Source organism: Canis lupus, chromosome 15 (assembly GCF_003254725.2).
Source record: "Canis lupus dingo isolate Sandy chromosome 15, ASM325472v2, whole genome shotgun sequence".
Classification (NCBI taxonomy): domain Eukaryota; kingdom Metazoa; phylum Chordata; class Mammalia; order Carnivora; family Canidae; genus Canis; species Canis lupus.
The window spans coordinates 61,481,760-61,500,756 of record NC_064257.1 but is presented as its reverse complement, the minus strand read 5'-3'; the positions used below and the strand labels follow the sequence as shown (position 1 = coordinate 61,500,756).

Here is an 18,997-nt window from a genome sequence, read left to right as displayed (position 1 = left end):
TGTATGTGGCTACCACGTTGAACAGCACAGGACTAAATTCTTTTTTTTTTTTTCCTCTGTTACAATCCTGAGACCTAACTTGGCTCTTTTTGTATGAATCCCCTGTACGCTAAGTTTATTTACATGGCAAGAAGACAAGTTCGAAGAGTATCAGAAGGAAGTTCGGAAGCAGTACTATGGACCACCAGTACGATTCTGTTTTGGAATAAAATGGTTCTATTTTGGAATAAAAACATTGTTTTGCTATAGGAAAAAAAAAACTTTCCTTAGTGGGAAAATTTTAGAAGGTCCTGCCAAACCAGAAACGTGATTTAAATAGTAAGTTACAAAAAGAATGTTATATTTTATTTAAAAAAAAATGGGGAATGCATTCCTTACTGCCCTTTTATAGCAGAAGACATGGTTGGTCATGATTAGAACCACGTACAAAAGTCACTTTGAATCTTCTGTGCACGCAACCTGAGGCAACAGCAAGAGAACTGAAGCAATGGTGGTCATTTTGGTTTCATCAGAATGCCAATGGGTCCTCAACCATGACCCACAGCCTCCAGCCAGGGATGAAAGGCAAACCCAAAATTTTGAGTGGACTCCGAGCCAAAAGAAAATTAAAAAGATCTGTCAAGGAAGTGCAAATATGATGGGTTTAGTGACTGGGAGTAACTGAAACCAGGATCTCATGGAAAATGCCCACCCCGGAAGTTATAATTATTGGCTCTAGACTGCTACTTGGAAAACAGGCGGGCGAGTCTAGAGAGTGCCCGGAAAACTCACGGGCCACAGTGGTCTGCTCCAGAGGCAGGCATTGACAGGTCATTCAAACGATGGCATCGTTCTTTAGCAAAATGGGGCTGAGTCATCGTGATGTCCTGTGTCACGGGAAAGGTCCACCAAGTGCTGCCAATCAGGCCTCGTGAGGGGCTCAGGATGTATGGGAGCCACCTCTTCTCCAAGTTGCTTCAATTCTCCAGATACCCAATACTCCTAAGTTTCCTTATGCCCTTTGAACCAATAAAAATCATGTCAATATTCATCAGATCACCAACCAAATCAGAGGACTCTGGAGAGCAAGGGATCTCAGCGTTTAATTACTCCAGGAAAACTGTCCTAAACTGGGCCACTGTGAACAAGCCAGGTCGTGCGGTCACCCTGGCAATCCTGGGAACTGGCACAAAGGCCCCAGGTCTGCAGCCAGAACATGTTTCAGCAAGTGCATCTCCCCCTACTTTCTTTCCCTTGGGATGTGTCTCTGAACTGATGAGTTTTCCATCCAGAGGTATCCTGCAGGCCCTTTAATGTAACAGTAGTTTACATTCTTTTTTTGCATTGTTGAGATTAGGTTGCCAGGGCTGCATTCTAAGAATTCATGTCACACTGACATTCGCTGATGCTGTCCAGGAAGTAAGGAGCCTCCCTGGGAACCAAGAGGTCCCAATCTCCGAGGACATTTTCAAGCACTAATTAGCCAGTGCTTCTTAAGGGCTCACGGGACAAAGTCCCTCAGGCAAATACTTCCCCATCTGAGAACCGGGGTCGAGGTGGTGGCCTCGGGCACATGCCCTGCAACGCTCCACTCCCAGCACAGTGAGGCCTGTGGGTCGTCGTGGCCCCAAGGGAACGCAACTGGAAGGGCAGGAGGGGGGTATCTCGTAAGTGGAGAAGGCTTAAATATCTAAATTACAGGAATTTACTCTTGTTTATGCCCTCGTGCTCCCGTGAATCGGGAACTCAGCGCTGCTTGCCAGTCCCCCCGCTGCTCCAGAACCTGCGCTCGGGAGGGGATGGTGGTGGCTGGGTCAATCCTGGAACAAACGTTCGCCTCATTTCTGCTACGAATAAGTACCTGCCGACCTTCCGGGTGCCCACATGTGTATGATGGCAAGTGATCTGACTTCTGCAAGGAATGTTTTCTAGACTGACAAAGGGTTCACCTTAACACCGCCACTCCTCCTGCCTCCCAGAGATTCGGCCCCCACAAAAACACTGGGCCTTTCTGGCTAAAGACGTCACCGCATGAGAGGCCTGTGGAGAATCTGGAAGGACACACGGGGAGTGAAAACAGAGAAATAGACACCTGCACACAGTATTTTAGCAGGAACCCCCGAAGGAAATGGGACAGGTGGCCGCGGGGTAGAGGCGAAGCTGCACGATGGGCATGAGGCTGTGGCCCAACCTGAGCCCCAAGCGCACTCATCCGCTCGGAGCTAAGGGATCAAGAGCTAAGACGATTCTAGAAAGCAGAGAAATAAACTCGACAAACCAACTGCACCTTGCTCCTTCGTCGAGCTACAAGCCAACTGGAGGACTGATTCGGCTCTCGTTATCCACCAGGGCCATCACCTCAACACTTTTTTATTTTTTAGGACTTCATTTGTTCATTTTAGAGAGAGAGAGCACAAGCAGAAGGGGTGAAGGGAGAGAGAGAGAATGTCAGGTAGACACCCCGCTAAGTGCAGAGCTGGATGGGGGGCTCCATCCCAGGGCCCTGAGGTCATGACCCCAGCCAAAACCAACAGTCGGAGGCTTACCCCACTGCGCCCCTGGGCACCCCTCCACGCTCTTTTATCTGGAACACTGGTGTGTACAACTTAAGAAAGCTACTCCCCTTTTCTAATCGGATGGCTGCCCCAGTTTGTTGGTATATGGAAAGTTCTAGCAGCTGCTATAAAGACATATTCTCATTAGCAACAGTATCCTCTGCTGGTAGTCTCTCTGAATTTTTCGTAAGAATGAAAAATATAGCATGAACCTCCTGTCACCCTGAGATAGAAGATAAAAGTTTGAAACTGAAGACTTCAAAGTGTTATGAGTCACGTAAAACAACCGCTTCAGCAGATTTCTTCCACCACACACTGTTCCTTCTGTGTGAATAAATTGGCAACAGAGAACACAGATGGCTCCTCCATGAATAATTTATTTCTAACAATTTAACTAGGAAATGAATTCCTCTTGACTTGTACAACAGAATGATGAACACCAAAGCCGTGGTCTACTACCTTCCCTCAGTTAATTCCGTGGGTTTTTTCCTCCTCGTCTCACACCTTATCCACTTTCCTTTTCACGTGTTTTGTTGCGTGAATTTCAAAGTTGCCTCCACCCAAGGCTTCCTTCTGGCAATTGCCAGACAACTGGTATTTATGGTGTTACTTGGGGTTGGGGCTTTTGTTTGGGATTTGGGCAGGGTTGTTTTTGTTGTTGTTCATATTGGGTTGGTTGGATGACTGTTTAGTTTTTTCAAACATAAAGCTAACTATTTATCCAAAAACACCTTTCATGAACCAGGCAAATGACATGTTCCTCATTATTCCCTTTCGTCTAAGTCAGAATTACAGGAGCCAGATTCTCCGAGGTTGAAGCCTCTTCCTGACTACCAGTCAGACATCTTGGAAAACTATACACACTCTTTTAAAATTCCAGGACACATATTCATCAGGAGAGCCTTGCACAAAATCTGCCTAGTGTGAAAGGGCCAGGTCTTCACACCACAGCTTGGTCTAAGGATCTCCACCTCTGTTTTTGGCTGGAGGTGCTCATCCTTTCAGCAAGCGCTCCTTGAAACTCTATTAGGAATCTGCCTTCCATGAGTTTCAAGAAACCCAAAATCAGGTCCATACATTACCCCCATTGCAGCCACTGGCATGAACCTTTACAGTTCTTAATACACAGTAGCCTTAAAGCCAGAATGGACCCTTTCACTGCATTAGATCTATTTTATCTTTTTATTTATTTTTTTTATTTTATCTTTTTAAAACCGTATTTATTTTAGTGACTTTGTAACACTAATGTTTAAGATTGCCTGTTCAAATTACCCATTTGTCTTCCACAGTAGGCTATAGGGTGCATAGAAGCAGGGATTATGACGGTTGGGCTCACTACTAGGATCCCAGCACAGTGACCAGCATAAAAGAGAATGCTCAAGGGATACATGTTGATGAAATGATCAATAGAGGGGGAATGTGATGCAGCACTACTGTGCCTCAAATAAAGAAGAACAGATGCCCAATTACTTCCCCTACTCCTTCCTCACAGGCCTGTTTGTACCTCCAAATATACCTGTTGCTTTGTCTAGACCAAAATGACCTCCCTGACCTGAGGACTAGTATCTGGAGGAGACATGTACTGTAAAGCGACCACCCCCCTGCCACATAGATCCAATTACCGAACTTATATCCCTTCCCTTCTGAATACTCTTCCGTTCACTACCCTCATCATCTCTCACTAAATTTGTTAAAATAGTCTCCTAAGGTGACTTCCCACCAGAACTGACCCTGCCCTCATCCATCCTCCACACAATGATCTGAAATGCACGTCGCGCCATCCTTCCCCTCACTGAGCTCCTTTAAAATCTCCTTAGCCCTCACAGGATAAAGTTCAAATTATTTTGTACTTGAACTTAACCTAAACTCCAGGCAGCTTATGTTGGTGCCCAACACCTGGCCCTCACCCACCCCTTCCAGCCTCTCTCTGACTCACACTTCACCCTCAGGTAACACAGTAAGTCATTTGTAGCTCATCACATTCACTTCGCTCTATCACATCTCCATATGGGTGTACATTATGTTCCATCTGCCCAGATACCTCATTCCCCACTTTCTTATCCAAAAGCTCTTACTCAGACTACAGGATTCAGCTCAGATGTTAGCTCCTCCAGAAAACCTTGCCTAAAATTCCTTCCGTTATCCACACTCTGCTTCCAGACTGGCTGTATGCCCTGCCTCCCATGATACCCAATGCATGATGACATCATAGTAAGTCTTACATTGTCTTGAATTCGTATGTTTAAGTGTCTTTTATTAGACATAATGATTTATAGAGCCACATCAGTGCCTTCTCTATATCTTCAGGATCTAGCTGACTGCTTGAGTTATTCCTAACAAGTACTGACCAACGGGGTTTCACTTTAATCCTCCCCTCACCCCATCTCCTGGCCCTTAGAAAACAAACTCAGAAGCAAGGAGATTGAAAGAAAAGAGCTAATTCATTCAGGATTCAGCCCCTCAATAAAGATTCCTGAAAATACTACTGAAATGGTATCTAAAATGAGCATCTGATGCTTTTGCTGATCTAGAAATCAATCCCCTTTGTTGAGTAATAGCAACATGATTTTCTCCACTTTCAATTCACAGGAACCAGACTAGCCAATCAGCATACTCCCTCTGACTACAACAACTGTTTCAGATCTGAACATGTGACACAAGCCAGACCAGTAAGATTCAATTAAGAATTGTGGGAACTTATCTTTCTAAGAAAAGTGTCTTTCTGAGAAAGGAGGCAATACAGAGAAGAGCATTCCCCCTAACCAAGGACTTGAGATCTCACTTTCTCTCTGACCCAACCATGCACGAAGCCAAATCTATCCTAGAGTTTGTCATTTCCATAGACCAATATATTCTCTTTTCCCCTGCAGTTGGGCTGTCTGTCATGCACTATGAGAATTTCTATACAGTGTCCAACTTAAATAACCACTTGAGATATCAAAGTTACATAACCAGACTAATTTTGAATACAAAAAGTAACAAAGAATAGTAACAAGTGAAGATTAAAATTCTTCTATATGTCAAAATTAAGGGGTTTTTTTAAGTACCTGAATTTCTCTATAAAACACTTTAGTCAAGATACAAAAAAAAAAAAAAGGACCATTAAATAAATCATTAAAATCTGTTTTATATTGGACTGTCTCTAAAATAGACTAAATAAGAAATTGGCTGGTCTTTGGAAAACTCGGGCCCAATAATAACGTAATGTTATTCTTTAAATGTGTTTTGATAGGAAACAGACTAAACGTCTAGGGGCATTTTAAGCAGAGCAAAAGCATCATACACAAACCTCAAGAAAAAACTGTTTGATGGCAGAGTTTTAAAGGTAAAGTTATATAATGATACAAAACTTCCAGATACAAGGTGAAGTCTTTCATGATGCCAAGAATCAGAGGCACCTTTGGTGGCAGGGTCTTTAGAGGCCACTGGCTTAAGGGCCATCTCTGACCTCCATCCAGATGGGCAGGGGTCTGGGCTGCGAGTAGAGTGGGCTTCTCACCCTCACCTTAAGAAGATGAACTGTCCTAAGGTTCTCATCTGCAGCCAGGGCAGCCATCCCCAACTAGAGAACAGACATGAAGGGGAGACCGTGTGGTATTGAGGGAGCAGCACGAGAGAGGACCCCAGTGGAGGATGAGTTGTTGGGACATGCGAAAGCTCAGACACAGCATCAGCCTTATGTGGTGACCATGCCATTCAACTTGGCACATAGGACTGAACACAGACAATAGTAGAGGGGCACACCCCTCCCAAACTGGTTCACACTAAACAAAGTAGTTGAATTGGTTTTACTCAGAATACAACTTGGCAGTTGTTAGTCAGAATATTGGTGAACTGCAGAGAAATCAGAAATAGCAATTTTTGTACATCAAGCCTATAGCACACATAGATTAAAAGAAGCAAGTAGGAAAATAACTCATTAAATTAAAATAGTGCTCTTCAAGTTATGGAGTGTTTTTTTAATACATTATTGTTCTATTTGAGCATCACTCCACCTTACTACAAGTCTCTGAGGTTGTGCAGAGCTGGTGTTAATAATCTCACTCAATAGGTGAGAAAGCAGAAACTGAGTAAAGTGACTTGCTCAAGATTGCTGTGCCAGCAAGTTGCAATACTAGAAGGATTTGTACCCTCCTATCCCAAAAGTAGATATCTTCACCATACCAAGCCATGCTGTTACTCTGAAAAATACCAAGTATCCACACAACTAAAAAGCATTTGTTCTGGCTCTATACAAGAGCACCCCTTTCATCCATGATATGCAGAAATTATCACCATTTCAATTGCTACATAATCAAGGTTACAAAATCAAAGAACACTGCAGGAATTTAAAATCAGAAAAAGTCACAAAGCATATTTTAGTTTGGAAAAAAAGAGTGTCATAATAAAAGAACACAATTGTTTTCCTTCAGGACAAAAGCCAGGAGTCTGACCTAATAATACCCATTATAATGTGAGGAAATATTGAGCAAAAGTCAATAAGTAGATCTTTTCTATGTCCACCATAAGGGGGTGAAAAGAAATGGGCTGCTGCTGTACCTGTAAGATATGTGTGAGAAATGTAGATAATCATAGGGCTGGTAAAACTAGGGTGGACATTCCGAAAAGAATTATGAAAGTTCTTTCCTTGGTTCAAAGATTAATTCAAAAACATATTTTCTATGTCTAAGATAATTCAAGAATGATTCTGCCAAAAAGTCTTTGGAACAGTCTAGTTCAGGGCTTAGCAAACCAAAGTCCATGATCTGGCCACTTGTTTTTGGTAAATAAAGTTTTTTTTTTAAGATTTTATTTATTTATTCATGAGAGACACAGAGGGAGCGGCAGAGACACAGGCAGAGGGAGAAGCAGGCTCCCTGCAGGGAGCCCGACGCGGAACTCGATCCTGGGTTTCTAGGATCAGGCCCTGGGCCAAAGGCAGCACTAAACCGCTGAGCCACCCAGGCTGCCCAAGTAAAGTTTTATGGGGAAAAAAAGCCACACCTATTCACTTATATATTGTCTATGATTGCTTTTGCACTACCTCAAGGCCAAAAATAATTATTATCTGGTCCTTTAGAAGAAAAGGCAAATGAGACCGTCAGAGGAATGAAAGTGACCCAAAGTGAATATTAGCCACCTCTCTTTAGGACGGACTGGCCAATCTCTGTTCCTCCGAGATTCTGTTTTGGACAAATTGAGTTTAAATGACCTATAAGAAATTAAAGCTACACTATATTACACTGGAGTTCAGAGAGAAATGCCTGTTGGATGGATCCAATATGCATGAATATCACCCACCACCATGTAGCTAATTAACACCACGTCCCCAGCAACACGGTTCACATTTCAGTTACCATGGCTTATGAGGTGTGAGTGTTTACATAAAGTACAAAGGTCACTACTAACCCCCTGTCCACAAATCACTCCTTAAAATGACAGATGTGCATCACGATGACTGACCAATCATGTCACTTCTTTGTAAGTCTGTTGATGATTGATCTGTCATTCTGTTTTATCCCCAGACAGCAAAGCTTGTAGTTGTGTTGCCTTCTTGTCTCTCAGTATTAGAACATATGACTTTTCACAAATTAGATAATTAAAAGAGGGAACTAGCCAACAAAGATGAAACTGCACCAAAGACATGGAAAGGAATAACGCAGGAAGTAAAATTCAAATTGAATGCCACTAAAGGTCTTTATTTTTTTTAATTTATTTTAAATTTATTTTAGAGAAAGAGCACGAGCAGGGGCAGGGGCAGAGAGAGAGAGAGAGAAGCAGACTGAGCTGACCGTGGAACTTGATGCAGGGCTCAATCTCATGACCCTGAGATCATGACCTGAGCCAAAATCAAAAGCTGGACACTCAACTGACTGAGCCATCCAGGCACCCCTCAACTGCAATTGGAAGAAATAGCTAATAGTGGGAATATTGACACTGCTACCATCTGAGAGACTCTAGATATGTGGCCCGAGGAACTTAGTGAAGGGGAACTTATCAACATAAATGAGTAAAGTGGTTGTGAGGAAAAAGGATAAAGATGTCCCAGAGGAAGTGATGCTGGCAAAAAAACAACTTTAAAGGAAGTTTTGGAGACATTTTACACTGAAAGTGCAAAGAATAAAATGCTGGAAGCTGATCCAAAATCAGAAAGCAGTGACAGTGCTATGATTTACCAAGACACTGAAAAGATGTTCATTCTGTAAGGTAACTTATACAAGAAAAAGAAGCAAGCAAGCACAGTTCAAACTACTCTTGATCCACTTTTCACACACACACACACACAAAACCCACACACTAATTCTCAATATTTCTGTAATTTTCAGTTACAGTGTACTGAATAATATTAAGCTTACTATTTTCCATTTCCCTATATATTTACCCTCAGAAGTAAGTGTTTCATGTTTTAATGAGAAATTTCAAAGACTGTGACTTGTCCCCTTGACCATGAGGATAGCTTGACAAGCTTTCAGTTGGCACAGTCATTTTCGTGATCCTACACTCCTATGCACAGTGAAAACTGCTTATGTGTTACAACACTGTCTGCATAAAAGTGGCATCCAAAATCATGAGACTATATGAGACCTACTTAGAAAAATGTCTTTTCAACTGTAAGTTGTGTGACTCATCGAGTGGGTAGTGAAATCAAGTTAGTGGGTGTGAAGAGGACTTTTTAATGAAATAGAAAAGATTAGAGAAAAGAATATATCAAAATGTTTTGTGAGGACTTCGATTCAGTGTGTATATGTGTGCATGTACCCAGCAACGTTCTAAAATGTGTTTCTTACCGCACACGGATGAAAATAAGTTTGAAAGTCATTGACTTAGGAAATGTGCACAAAGAAGAGATCAAGGACAAAGTCCTAGAATATTCTAAATATTTGAGTTTGGAAAGTAGAGAGGAAACTATAAAAAGGGTAGAGAAGAATCAGCCAATGGGGGAAGAGGAGCGGTATGAAACCAAGTCAAAAAGTGTTTGTTTTTTTACAAAGAAAAGAATGATCAGGGGACACCTGGGTGGCTCAGTGGTTGAGCATCTGCCTTTGGCTCACAGCGTGACCCTGGAGTCCCGGGATCAAGTCCCACGTCAGGCTCCCTACATGGAGCCTGCTTCTCCCTCTGCCTGTGTCTGTCTCTGCTTCTCTCTCTCTCTCTCTCTCTCTGTGTCTCTCATGAATAAATACTTTTTTTTTAAAGGAATGATCAATGAAGTCAACTGCTAATCCAATTACTCTTACATTTAGCGGCATGGCACTGCTGATCTTGACAGGGATGGAGATGGCAACCCTCAGTAACCTTCAATGGAGTTGTAAGAACAAGAGCAGAATTGGAATTTATTCAAACCAGAAAGGAGAGCAAAGGTTGCCAGACAAAAGTCTTGCAATAAAATGGCACAGACTGCTATTTAAAATTCGTAAGGAACATGATGATATCAAAGTGAATAAATGTCAACACACATCATGTCACATATGTATAAAATATGTTCAAATTTATTATTCTTTTTGCTCCCCTTCTACACTTTTTCTGAATCATAAAACCTAGAAGGGCACACGAGAGGTTATAGTCTTTGAATTCCCAAAACTTTCAGGGATTGTTAATATTTTACATCACATTTATAGTTATTTACTATTGTTAACCCATAACATGTTCGCTAATTGGCTAGCCAATTAATTATTAGCTGTTCTTTAGAAGCACAGACTCAAGCTTTCATCCTTTCTTCTTTTGTTTCTCTGGATAAGTATTTTCCAGGAATGATTTCTCCTGTAGCCTGGAAACGATTAGCATCTCAATTCTCCTGGAAAGTCATACATGTAAAATCACGGTCCCTTTTCATTTCATGGAATCTGTATAAATTATTTGAGACATAGTTACCTCATCTTTTTTTCCTACAGTTTTGACCAAGTAGTTCCAAAGACCTGTTATTACCATGAACTCAATGCCCAGGTGCTGCTGCAGGTCTTCTTGCTTATACCCTATTGGCAGATTCCCTCACTCTTACTCTCAGGACCTCATCTTCATCAAGAGCTTATGAAATACAATGTTCCATGCAACACAAGCCAAGTGGGAACTGTGACCCCAGGCTGGCGTTCATGGGTTTCATTAAGTCTCTCAGGTGCTGGAAGTAAGTAGCTCTAAGAAAGAGGGTACACCAAATATTTAGCGTTAGGTTGAGGCACATGAAATTGCCTTTTCTGTAGTCCAAGAATAGTCAAACACAGGCCTAACATGTGGTTAGGCCCAAAAGTTTTTCTTGCAAAACCTGTGCCCTCCATAGCTGTTAATCAAATGCCACAGCACCTGTTTCACTTTGATTCTCCAGCGGGCAACAGCTTCTTTAATATTGACTTTCACATTGCAGATAGACATTATAGTTTGAGATGTACTCATTCAGCAACTAGTTGCCTACTGTCCAAGGCACGAGATCTGATGCTGAGAAATCACAGTCGAAACCTCAGTCAGACATGTTCCCTGACCCACAGACTTCGTAGTCTAGAAAGGAGCAAAAGTCAGGCAATCACACCAGTATTCATTTCATTAAAATTGAGATAGAAGTTATGAGGTAAGTATGGAGGTAGCAGGAAGCATCCAAGTTAGTCTGAGAACATAGGGAAGGTTTCCCTGAAACCACTCAAGCTGAGAACAGAAGGCTGAGTGGGAGTCAGGAAAGTGAAGTTTTCTAGGGAGAGGAAAACAGCTTGTGTAAAGGCCCCAAGTCAGGAAGGAACTCGAAGCTTTCATGGATCTGAATGAAATCGGGCCAATAAGACTGGCTCAAAACGATCAAGAAGGAAGGGGCTCAAAATAAGCAGAATAAAGGAGCAATATGCTGCCAATTTTTTCCCGTGAGCAGTGAAGTAATTAAATAGCTTCAAGCAAGGGTCTGATGCCATTCAGCTCGTATTTAAGAAGGATTACTAGCCACCCTGTAGAGCAGAGATCCTCGGCAACCTGTGTCTAGAACAGCAACCCTACTGCTATCTGGTTGGTAAATAAAGTGTTCCTGGGTGACCACTACCATTGGCTTATGTACTGTCTCTGGCCACTTCCCCTTCAGATGGAGCAGTTCAGACAGAAACTGTACAGATGGGCACCGGGTGTTTGAAGTTTTGAAAAAAAACTGAAGAGAAAGAAAGAAAGAAAGAAAGAAAGAAAGAAAGAAAGAAAGAAAGAAAGAGAAAGAGAGAGAGGGAGGAGAGGAGAGGAGAGGAGAGGAGAGGAGAGGAGAGGAGAGGAGAGAGGGGAGGGGAGGGGAGGGGAGGGGAGGGGAAGGGAAGGGAAGAGGAGAGGAGAGGAGAGGGGAGGAGAGGGGAGGGGAGGGGAGGAGAGGAGAAGAGAAAGAAGAGGAGAGGAGAGGAGAGGAGAGGAGAGGAGAGGAGAGGAGAGGAGAGGAGAGGAGAGGAGAGGAGAGGAGAGGAGAGGAGAGGAGAGAAGAGAAGAGAAGAGAAGAGAAGAGAAGAGAAGAGAAGAGAAGAGAAGAGAAGAGAAGAGAAGAGAAAAGAGAAGAGAAGAAGCTAACTTACTTTATGGCCAACAAAGCCAGAAATATTTATGACCCGGCCCTTTACAGAAAAACTTTGCCAACCTCTGGTGTGGATGATGAATTGGAAAGACAGAGAAGGTGACAAGGAAAGGAGACAGGAGACACTGTGGGGATGCTACTGGCTTGGACTAGGATAGTGGCGGGGTCACGGAGAGCATGCACATTCATGGACAGAATAGAGGATGATTAAGCAGTAGCACTGGCCGGGCTTGGCGATGCCCTAGGAGAGGTGAGGGAAGCATCCAGAGTAACCCCCAGACCTCTTGTAGGAGCAGCTGGCGGCGTGCCGGTGCCACTTATGCAATGAGGAAACGAAGGATAAACTGAGTTTAAAGGGGGTGGGGCATCAGGAAATGGCCTTGAACTATAGCTGTAAATACGAATTATCCATCTGGAACCTGTGACTCTGGCCAATGTGTCCCCTGTGCCCAGCATGACCGAAGGCAGGCACAGACCAATCTGTCTACACCAATCAGCTTCTCACTTTTGAAGCACCTAAAGGTTTGGGAAGTACATTGTCTTCCCCGACCTTCCTCTCTGGCATCATCCCGATTGTCAGAAACACCGATTGTTTCTTTTTTTTTCTTTAGGGGGGAGATGTGTAAAGAGGAGAGAAAGTTGAGGCTTTTTGTTTCATGTTTCTAGCTATTATATTCACCTCTCCTACCTTTGTTGCCCGTGTTCCCCATTAGCCACCCCAGTGGGCAGGGGCGCCCACCTCACACCAGAAAGCCTTCAGCGTGCTCCCCTCCCTTCACAGCTCTTCTCACATATTTAAACATTCTTATTACTCTCTGGGACCTTCATCACCCTCCCCATACCTTAGTGTTCTCAGGCTCAAACAGAAATCTAACCAGTTGTCACCTATCTCTGCTCCAAGTGCCAAGCTCTTTAGTACTTAATTCCACTCACTGCCCTTGGATGGTATACAGAGAAAGCAGCATCTTTCCCCTTCAGAGGTTTCTAACTTGTGAGGAAGCAGCAAAAAAAAAAAAAAAAAAAAAGGCTTGGTCTTCATCAGAAAAATCCCCCCTATTATTAACTCTGTGTTCTTACTTACTGGGGATATTAACACCTCTTCCTAGAGAACTATGGGAGCTAAACATGGAGATTATCTATGGAAAGTACCTGGCCTAGCGCCCTCAACACACTTTCCTCCCTCCCTCCCTTTCTCTTTCCCTCTCTGATACAGAAAGTCAGTCTGTATCAGTCTGCTAGCCCTTCCCCCTTTTTTGCAAGGGTGATTTTGTAGCCCCGACATGCCTAAACTATAGGATGAAACAGATACAAGAGCAGATCCTGAAGCTAACCCAGGAGGCATAACGTAAGCGTGAACAGTGGAGAACAGTCCTACCACATGAGGACAGAGACGTCCCACCAGAGAAGGAAGTGAGAAATATGGAGACAACCCAACACCACAACTCTTAGAGCTTAGTAGAAATATGACTCATAGCTCAACATAAGGACATCCAAGGTAAGGAAGCCAGGAGGCTGGGAAAAGGCAGGGCACACATTGGAAACACCAGGAATAGGGCGCAGGCTCCGTTCCAGACCGAGGCGTCTCAGCAGGGAGCTGGAGCAGGTGCTGAAGAACCGTCTTTGCAATGATCACAAAGTCTCCACTCAGGTGAGGCAAGTTCATTGGAAAAGACCAAAGACAGAGCTGATCATGAGCGACTGTGAAGGCCAGAGTTTTTTCTAGTCAGGCAAAGGGGCTACATTTGTAGTGCCATTAGGCCTTAGCCATGGTTGCATTCAGTCCTTGGTTTCCCCTGCACTGTGCCAGCGTTCTTCAACTTGGGCATCCAAACATTTAACTCGAATCATTTCCTTTTTTTTTTAAGATTTTATTTACTTATTCATGAGAGACACAGAGAGAGGCAGAGATACAGGCAGAGGGAGAAGCAGGCTCCTCGCTGAGAGCCTGATGTGGGACTTGATCCTGGGACCCCAGGATCACACCCTGAGCCAAAGGCAGATGCTCAACTGCTGAGCCACCCAGGCGTCCCTCAAATCATTTTCTGATTGTTCTTTTTGCTTTTTCTGAAATATAACTTCCTCACTCCAAATGCCATTCTCTTAGTAGGCCTGGAAATATATATCCTTTTTCTTTTAACAACTTTTTAAATATTTCTTCTGTGAGCCATATATTAGATACAAATAAAAATCACTTTCATATAGATCTATATTTTTTTCAAACTTCAACAGAGAGTAAAAATTATATACTTTACTACCATCCACTTGCAACCATCAATCATACTATGCAAAAGTCCTTACCTTCCTTTGGGGATTTGTGCTAGAAATGATGAAGTTTGAATATTAACTGACAACACTTCTAGTCTGTTTCCTTCAAAATGTCACTAAAATGGGATCCTGCAGAACATATCTATAAACATCACTGTGAAATCCCACACAAGTACTTAAGTTTGTAATCAGGCCAAAAAAAATATTTTTAATGTTATTTTTGTCACATGTTGTTTTGCACTACTTTTTAAAATTTTTATGCAACCTTCCCAAAGTGACATTTTCTTCAGAGAACAAGGAGGTCTTGTAGTAAGTATGGTTAGGAGTACTTCTTCCAAAAATTGAGTCAACACATGCAATCAATTTGGTCACATATGGTTACTTGCAAGCAGTAATGTTTTTTTTTAATGAAAACTACCTCTAGGCTATGTGATTTCTGTAGCTATTAAAAACTGGTAGAAAAATAAAAAGACTAGACTCAATCCATTTTTAAAAACCCAGTAGCAATAATAATAACATTATTTCTAGTTTTCTTTGGTATTTCCACTCAGCTTTCAAACAATTAGATTCTCCAGGTGTATGAAAATTACCTGCACAATGACTCCCAAAATAGTCATGGCTGGCCTCACGTCAGCTGAGGTTATGACTTTCCTAGGGATTAGATGTTAAGCATAAAATTTTTCTTACCTAACTATGAGTAATATACACAGCATGAAAAAACAACCCAAAAGCATAAGCAGAGCATAAACAAGCACTTGTAATAAATACTTATGGTTTATCCAGGTTGCTTATTATTGCTTTTATATCATGTATATGTATGTATATATGTGTGTGCATGTGTGTATGTATATTTGATTTTTCTTATACATTTGAAGTGTTATTAACATGGCAGAGCTTAATCATCTTTAAAGTGAATGTAAAGGACTCTTAACTATAGAGAACAAACTGATGGTTACCAGAGGGGAGGTGGGTGGGGGGTAGGTTAAATAGGTGATGGGTGTTCAAGAGAGCACTTGCTGTGATGAGCACTAGGTGCTGTATGGAAGTGTCCAATCACTACCTGGTACACCTGAAACTTATATTACACTGCATGTTAACTAGAATTTAAACACAAACTTTAAAAAAATAAAATAAAATGTGTTTAAAGAACAAAGAATCTTCCCACTAATTCTGGGAACTCTTTTGTAGAGACTTGGATTTTTTTTTTCAAATTTTAATTTTTAAAAGCATTAGAAACAAGAGTTGCAGGGAATTAGAAATTGTTAAATTAATGGTCCTCAGAGCTACAACTCCCTGAGCCGACACCCATGTAGAGTCTCCTCTGACTGCTAGATATCCAGAACCTGCACAGGCAGGTATAACTGAAGCCATTTGAACCAGCCAGCTTCTAAGTAAACTACAGCAAACTAGCAGAACTACCCAGCTGAGCCCAGCTAAAATTGCTGACCCACAGATTTATGAAAAAGGCAAAGGATTGTTTTTAAGCCTCTGAGTTTTAGGGGTGGTTTGTAATGTAACAATAGTTAGCTAATATAAGACAGAAGAATGACAGGATTGGTTAAAAGAGTAAAGATTGGTGTTGTTAAAAGATAAACTGAGGCACATTAAAAATTTTAAGAGTTCATTTGAGCAAAAATCAATTTGAATCGGGCAGCATCCAATCTAGTGGATAGAGAGGAACTCCAAGGAGCTGTACAAAATGAAAGATTTATAGGCAGAAGGGAGTGGGATCAAAGAAGCTATACTAGGCAAAAAAGAAAAGAAAAGAGCAAGCAGACTGGTTACTGAAAGGTTACTTTCCTTTAGGGGATGGCAGGGGTCTATCAAGCAGATTACCTAACTAGTGCTGATCTGGTGACTCCTGATAGACTGGTTTAAGATTTGATTTCTGGGAATGGTGAAGCTATAATTAAATCTCAGGTTTGGTGACATGGGGCTTAGCACAAGCAACTCCATTTGGGGCGTGTTGTCTTGTTTTTAACAGTGTGGTAGGCTGAAAAATGGTTCCTCAACAGATACCCATGTCCTAATCCTGGAGCCTATGAATGTTGTCTTATCATTGCAGATGTGATTACATTAAGACTCTTGAGAAGGGAACATTATGTTGGGTTATCTGGGTGAGTCCTAAGTGCAACCATACATGTCCTTATAAAAGGGATATTTCCCATTCAGAAGAGGAGAAGGCAATTCTACTACAAGCCAAGAATGGGAAGCTAGGAAAGGAAGGGAGCTGTGGCCTGCCCACACCTTGATTTCACCCCAGCAATACTAATTTTTAAATTCTGGCCTCTAAAACCACACTGAATAAATTTCTGTTGTTCTAAAGCACCAGGTTTTTGGTGATTTGTTATAGAACTCACAAGAAACTAATACAACGGGTAATGGAAGCATATGAGAAACAAGGTAGTCTTTATGTTGTGATGTCAAGGGAAAAATTACCTCCCACGATAGACAAGTCTTTTTCTTTGAGCAGTAGGACTGTTTGGGTATTTTCACATTGGAATATTTAAATCTTGCCAAGGAGTTTAAGAAAATACAGCATAGGGGCGCCTGAGTGGCTTGATAAGTTAAGCATCTGACTCTTAATCTCCTGATTTCAAGCCCCACATTGGGCTCCACGCTGGGAGTGGAACCTACTTTAAGAAAAGAAATACACCATAAAATGTATAATCTTAAGGAAAATTTAAGGGAAGTTCCCATTTCACTAAAAAGCAAAAAAGAACATTATTTTTGTATTTATAGAATGAAATACAAATTCATATGAATTTTTTCAAGAAGATAAGTATATCTAAAATATAAATAAATATATAAATAAATAAATAAATAAATAAATAAATAAATAAATAAATATCAAATGTGTAAAATATAGGTGCTTTGGACTACACCCTGACATTGAGGGAGGGTCTAAATCACTATTCTATACCCTATCGCTAGAGGAAATTCCATGGAAAATATTGGGAAGTACTACATCCACTTCTATTTCATCGGACTAGCACAATGGGATACTTCTGACACAGCTGTGTAGAAATAAAGCATCACAGACAAGGAGTTCCATACATCCTATAGAGAATAGGGTCTCCTTTAAGGAATCTAATATTCAGAAAGAAATAATTGAAAATTTTTGTAGATTCTTACCCAATGCCTATTTTTTTTCCTTTCATTTAGGAATTATCCTCCACAAAATGACTAAATTATGCTGCATCAACAGAATAAAATATCAGCAACCATTAATAGGTCTTCCAAATAATTGTAGAAAATAGTTAAGAAAATGTTTGTGATACAATATTTTTAAAAGGCAGAACAAAATTATAATATATGCATACACAAACACATAGAGACAAAAAGAGAGCAATGCCAATGGATTGCCACAGTTAACCTATTTACCCTTTCTTTTAGTTTTCCCAAATATGTGTCTCTGTATGTTTCTTTTATAAACCAGAAATGGTCCACCTCAGAAACAAAAAAGTTTTACTACTTCTTGCTTCTAAATGAATTTGAGGCAGCTTACACAATTTAACATTATATCAAAACTAGACCACTGAAATGGAAAATAAAACCAAGGCCAACAAAACAAGTGTGTCTCAAACTTTGCCATGCATATTAATCACCTGGGGACCTTGTTTACTTGCAGATTCTGATTCAATGAGTCGGGTCTGGGTCCCAAGAGCCTGCATTTTGAGCAAGACCTATGTGTTGGTGATACCATTGATAGAAGGGACACAGGTGGGCACCACACTCTAAGCAACAAGAAAGGAAACAGGGAGCAGATGGCATGGAGCACCTGAGATGACTCGATCACAATAATGGGACTGGATTTAGCATGTTCCCCAGCTCTTTAAACAGACTATGTCACTATATATAACAAAGGTAACCTTAAACTAATTCAGTAAAAAGAAATGCTCTAATAACTTGGCCTTCGATTTTACTTTTTTTGAAAAGTACAAAACAAGGGCACCTGGGGGGCTCAGTCAGTTAAGCATCTGCCTTCAGCTCAGGTCATGATCCCAGGGTCCTAGGATCCATTCCCACCTCGGCTCCCTGCTCAGTGGAGAGTCTGCTTCTCCTTCTCCTACCCCTGCTTATGTTCACTCTCTCTCTACTCAAATATATAAAATCTTGAGTGTGGAAAATTATCACCTATTTCGATTTGGCTGAAGATCCTAGATCATTGCTAGTGAGAGCCCTGAAATCCAAAATGCAGAGAATAGTACAGAATAGTTTATTACTGAAGTCTTCGGGTCATTCTTTCAGCACTTATAGATATTTAGATGTCTGCTTCTGTCTTACAAAAGACCTTCTGTTAAGGAGGGCACATGATGTGATGAGCACTGGGTGTTATACGCAACTAACGAATTATTGAAAACTACACACCTGATGTGTTGGCTAATTGAATTTAAATTTAAAACTAAGAAAATATAGTCTGTCTTACGATGCACATCAATATTATAAAAATCTATATTCACCATTGTACATAATCATTTAATCAAAGGTGTCAACTAAGCCAAAGCAGGTATAACTGGAGCATTATTGACCTTTGGGACCAGAATTCTCTTTGTTGGGAGAGGTTGCCCCAAGCATTATAGAATGTTTAGCAGCATCTATGGCCTCTAACCAACGATGCCAGAAACACCTCTCCATGAGTTAGGACAACCAAAAATGTCTCCATACATCGCCAAAGGTTCTCTGAGGAGCAAAATCT

General features: G+C 41.4%; 1 protein-coding gene and 1 long non-coding RNA gene across 3 annotated transcripts in view; one reads left to right on the top strand and one right to left on the bottom strand.

Moving 5' to 3' along the window:
* Positions 1–18,997, bottom strand: part of CPE (carboxypeptidase E) — a 106,347-nt gene that overhangs the window by 46,332 nt on the left and 41,018 nt on the right. The gene's annotated exons all lie outside the window — the stretch shown is intronic.
* LOC112654381 (uncharacterized) lies at positions 1,375–18,179 on the top strand. 2 transcript variants are annotated; one of them, XR_003132966.3, is made up of 4 exons: positions 1,375–3,128; positions 5,124–5,203; positions 5,767–5,859; positions 17,930–18,179. It is a non-coding gene; the product is annotated as an uncharacterized LOC112654381 (long non-coding RNA). The 2 variants fall into 2 exon arrangements; XR_003132965.3 differs by lacking the exon at positions 17,930–18,179 and adding an exon at positions 9,758–9,940.